This window comes from Triticum aestivum, chromosome 1D, assembly GCF_018294505.1.
Source record: "Triticum aestivum cultivar Chinese Spring chromosome 1D, IWGSC CS RefSeq v2.1, whole genome shotgun sequence".
Classification (NCBI taxonomy): domain Eukaryota; kingdom Viridiplantae; phylum Streptophyta; class Magnoliopsida; order Poales; family Poaceae; genus Triticum; species Triticum aestivum.
The window spans coordinates 369,871,666-369,877,282 of NC_057796.1; the positions used below are offsets into that span (position 1 = coordinate 369,871,666).

Genomic DNA, 5,617 nt, shown 5'->3' on the forward strand with positions numbered 1-5,617 from the left:
GCGCCGTAGCGCTCCCGCCGCGCGCTCTCGCCACGCCCGCAGCAGGGGCAGCCCGCGCCGTAGTGCTTCTGCCGCGCGCTCTTTCCACGCCCACAGCAGGGGCAGCCCACGCCGTAGTGTTCCCGGCGCGCGCTCTCGCCACGCCCGTAACGGGGTAGGCCCCGGCCGTAGTGCTCTCGTCGCACTCGTAGCGGGAGAGGCCCCGCGCCGTAATGCTCCCGCTGTGCCCGTTGCGGGAAAGGACGCGCCCGCAGTGCTCTCGCCACGCCTATAGCGGGGGAGGCCGCGCCCGCAGCGCTCTCTCCCTTCCTGTAGCAGGGGACGCCGCACGCCATAGCCTACAGTGTGATTTTTCGCGTTTTTCTGCATGTGTGATCGAAACCCTAGGTACTGTTTTCGCACTTTAGTTGGTAGATAATTCTCCGCCATCATAGTCATTGAATCCATTCGATCTGTGTCTGTTTAGTGTTTTGATTTTTGATGCCAACTTGCACAATATGTTGTTTGCAGTTGGCAGTTGCACAATAATAGTTGCACAACATGTTGTCCATATCCCATTTTTTAGCAGTTCTAGGTGCATCAGTTGCACACATTTTTTTTGTTTTGGTGTATATGTGTTTCTGTGGATTTTGTAATTGCCGTTAGGCCAACCCCCAGTTAGCATTTTCTAGGTACAATAGTTGCACGCATTTTGGGATCTATGTTCTGTGGTTTTTATACTTGCCATTGGATCAGTTCCCAGTTGGCAGACATAGGTTTAATAGTTGCATACAGTTGCCACAACTAGGGTCCCGTTGGCAAATTCAGGGATCGAGTTACCACACAATTTTTTTTCATTACCCAGTTGCACAACAAGTAGTTTATAGTTGGCAGTTGCACAGATAGAAGTTGCACAACGAGTTGTGCATTTTTTACTTGACATTTTGTCTAGATACTAAAATGCAGTTCCAGGTGCATCAGTTGCACAGATCAGGTGCATCAGCTGTCATAAACACATTTTAGCAGTTATAGGTACAATAGTTGCACACATTCGGGTATCTCTGTTCTGCGGGTTTTATACTTGCCATTGGACCATTGCCCCAGCTGGCAGATCTAGGTTCAATAGTTGCGCAGAGCTGGGATATGTGTTCTTGCATTTTTCACTTGGCATTACCATATCTCAGTTGGCAGAACCAGGGTCCAGTTTGGCAAAACCAGGGTTCAGTTGCCACAGGATTTTTGAAATGTCCTAGTGGTGGGGTCCTGGTTTTTTATGCATTGTTTAAAAAGTTTTTGTTAGTACTTTAAGCTACATTTTTGTGTGCGTGCAATTAGAATGATTTTTTCGGGACCTGTTTTTTTTTGCAGTGACAATGGTTGAAGAGGGAGACACCGGTGGAAGTGGGGAAGAGGTTGTTTTCTCTAAGCTCAAAGGGACCAAATATGATTGAATATATGTGTTGTTTTCTTCTTTTTATCCTTTTTTTGTTTTTGATTTTTGGTTTTTGTTCTTTCGAGCCATGCAGAGGATTGTATCAAAGGATACACGGCGGAACAGGAAAAGGACTGCTCAGCGGGGTGTTCGTACTCGTGATGACCCCGATGATGGTGAGGAAGTAGGGGTATGTTTTAAGCAGAGACTTTAACATTTTCTTTTTTTATTTCTATAAATTTTTGAATACGCAATGTACAATTTTCAGTATATGTAAAAGAAATTCAATATTTATTTTTTCATGATTTTTTAACATGAGGCATCATTGGTTATTGTAGGTGGAGGATGCTACTGCATCCCGTGCTGCAAAGCGAGCCAGAACAAAAGGAAAAGGCAAGTCCTCTAATGGGGGTGACCCAACTTCTGTAGAAGCTGATGAGGTACATCTTTTTGTACATTTTTTTTCAGTTGCACAGTATGTTCGTACTAGTTGGCACCTATGTTGTTTAGTGTTGCACATGAAAAGTATACACTTGGCAGTTGTGCGCCATATGTGTGCATAACTATTTTTAAGATAGATTTTTGGAATCTCCTTACTTACCTTGTCAAATTTGAAAGTTTGGACCCATTCAGCACACAGCTGCATCCAAACATGTATACATTTTGGACATGTTTTTTAATTTCAGAGAGTGTAGATGTCAGTTGCACAATAAGGGATAATAGTTGCACAACAATCAACTATGTGATTTTTTTTAAATTTTTTATGTATGATCAGTTGCAGGCATATGTACACTTGCACAATTTGTCCGTATTCATTTCTCTTTTTTTTGTCTCAGGTGGGTGAAGTTGGAGTTGAAGGGAACGAAGGAAACGTTCCTCGGCGACGTTCACAAGCTGGAAGGATTAGGGCCTCACCAGGGAGCTTTGTGAAGGTGAACAAGGAACTCACACCTGTTCAAAGGTCTTTCTTGTATGAGAAGATGTTAGGAGGTTTGGTAAACCTAGCAGACACATTGCCTTCCGACTTGACGAAGTTCCTAGTCCAGTCGTACGACCCAGGCAGTTCAGCTTTGGTATTCCGAGGCAGGGGAACTATTCCAGTAGATGCTACTAGTGTGCACAGGAACTTTGGTTTACCCAACAGAGGGCCGCAGCTGAAATACATTGTTGAAAAGGAGGCTGTGAAGGCTTTCAATCAGATGTTCAACCACACCGGCCACCCAAACACCCCATGGTTACCGAATTCACCAAGATGATGAAAGCTATGAAGGGTACAACTGATAACAAGTTCCTCACTGGCTGGCTTGCAATTGCTTTCAGCACCTTTTTAGCTCCTACCACCAGTCTTTCTCTGAGCCCACGTTGCTACGGTGTTGTGCTAGAACCTGATGTTCTGTTGAAGAGCAATGTGAGCTTATTTGTTGCTGACCACATAAACGAAGCATTCCGCAACATGGGTGAGGACAAGCAAACACTCTGTTGCTGCCTGTATCATTTGATGGTGAGCTCTAATTAAGTTTTGTATCTGTTACACATACCTAATGTTTTTGTGCTTTATCACCAATGTTCTCATATGTTTATTTCCCCTTTTTTGTTTGTCTCTTTGGGGATGGTGCGTGTACAGATTCTCTACATTGACGCACTCGAGGTTGATGTGCGAGTAAGCCACTGCGAGGTTCGAGAAAATGCCTATGATAAGAATCTAGTCAACAAGATAATGAAAAAGGACTTGATTTCGTCTGGCATCTTTGTGAAGCTTCAAGTGAGTTGGACATTCTGCTCAAAGTCTGTAATTGCACATTTTCTTTCACATGCCTATAAGTAGTTGTACAAGTCTTTGTTGATAGTTGGCACACAGACTTAAGACAGTTGCACACATACTTGTTTCATGTTTCCTGTTACAGTACCGCCTTTCATTGGGACTTCACATAGTAATTTCAGTCAGTTTTTTTAGCTTCTAGGGCATGTAAGTAGTTGCACAAGTCTTTGTTGATAGTTGGCACACAGACTTAAGACAGTTGCACACATACTTGTTTCATGTTTCCTGTTACAGTACCACCTTTCATTGGGACTTCACATAGTAATTTCAGTCAGTTTTTTTAGCTTCTAGGGCATGTAAGTAGTTGGACAAGTCTTTGTTGATAGTTGGCACACAGACTTAAGACAGTTGCACACATACTTGTTTCATGTTTCATGTTACAGTACCACCTTTCATTGGGACTTCACATAGTAATTTCAATCAGTTTTTTAGCTTCTAGGGCATGTAAGTAGTTGTTCAGATGTGCGCTTTTTCTTTATAGATCCACACAATAACTTTGTTTTTGTTGTTAAATGATCTTTCTTTTTGTGAACAACTCAACGAGCAGTATAGAAGCAAAGAGGATTCAACACTCTTCGGAGGATTGTTGCAGGCAGAACCATTTGCGGCGTCAAAGGTTCCAATGAGTTACAATCCCCATGTGAGTTATCCTTTTTGCTGACCCACTTTTTTTACTAGAACAAAAATCATGGTTTTTTTATATTTTCTATTATGTGTTAGTTGTATTAATCATCCTTTGCTGTTTACTTTTCCGCGCCTAATGCATGCATGAGTTGCACATAGTTATTATGTCACCTTTTTTAATTGAATCAAACTTGTGCTTTCACTTACACATATTTCACAACTCCCAATTACAAATTATGTTTTTTTTAATTCCTGCTAACTTACCCCTTTTCAGTTGCACACTTTCATTATCTCAATTGCACACTACTTTGATATACTTGCACCAAACTTAGGTTTAGAGTTGCAAACAGATATACTTTCATTATCTCCAGATTTTCCTTTTTAAATTTTAATTTTTGTTTTTTCTAATGTTATGCAGAAGAAGTTCAAGTTAGCAAGTATGGTTCATGATCTATGTAAAGGAATATCAGACAATCTTGGCAACTTCATCGAAGGTTTTGCCCAACTTGATGAGGAGGAACCAGATTTGTCTCCTCTCAAGGGCCCGTCAAGTGATCAAAAAAAGGCTCAAAGCTCACACACTAGGTGACGGAAGCGTCAATCTACTGCCAAGCAAACAGAAGAGGTGGAGGGAAGTGAAGAAGAAGAAATTGCGGAGGAAAGTGAGTTAGAGGAAGAAGATGTTGACCTGGGAGTTGGCAATGATTCTGAAGAAAGTGATGAGTCCGAAGAACAAGATGATGATCAAGAGGGAACGAATGATGAAGAACGTGATGATGACAGTGACAACGACGATGCTGATGATGACAGTGACGATGATGCTGACAACAATGAAGACAAAGAAGAATCCGGTATAGACGATGTGGAAGAGGAAGAGGAAGGAGATGGAACAGGCAAGGGGGAAGGTGAGGATGTCGAGAAGGTTGATGGAGATGAGCAAGGAAAGGATGGGGGTAGTGATGATGACAGCGAGGAGACACACGACGATAACAGTGGGGCCTTTGATGGAGGTAGTGACAGTGGGAAGGATGATGATGATGATGGCATAGGCGGCGGCGACAGCAGTTCAAAGAGGGCAAACACTTGTGGAAATGGAGGAGACAACAGCAGTAGCTCAATTGATGATAGTGTAACTCTACAGTTTTTCATCCAAAAGGACATGCGTCGGAAGGGTGAAGATCCGAAATTAGTTGGAACCAAAGCAGCTGTGCCAGAGGAAAGTTTCTCACTTTTCGACTTGTGTAGATCAGAGCCGGCAATCCCCAATGGATTTGAGATCCCCTTGCTGGAAACTCATGCATTCATTGGCATGAAAGAGAAGGATAATACCTTTCAAAAAATAATAAACGAAGGACTACAAAGAACTGAGGAATAAATGGAAGAGGCGGGAAAGGATTTGGACTAGATTGGCTCAAAAACCATGCTCGACAAGATAATGAAGGAAGGTGCTGCATTTGAAGATGCTTCATCGTCAGGTGGTAGCAAGAGGATGGCATCATCCCCACCGTTGCCACCCACTGTCCCAAAGCGCAAGAAGCTCGTGACACTTAGCAAGAAATTGGTGTTGGGTCAAGCAAAAGATAAGATTCCTTGTATGGGAGAGAAAAATTCGAGGAACGAAAGTAAATCAAAGGGAAAGGAGGTGCCAACTCTAGAGCCCCAGAAGGCAAGGACTGTTATACAGGTGCCAACCGTTGTGCATGTAGATGCCAAGCACACCTCAACAACATGCAAACTCCCTGGTAAAAAAGCAACAAAACAGT

At 42.8% G+C, this 5,617-nt stretch overlaps 1 pseudogene; it reads left to right on the forward strand.

Annotated features, from left to right (window-relative positions):
- Positions 1 to 1,499: 1,499 nt before the first annotated feature.
- LOC123159349 (uncharacterized) lies at positions 1,500 to 5,229 on the forward strand (annotated as a pseudogene).
- Positions 5,230 to 5,617: the final 388 nt, after the last annotated feature.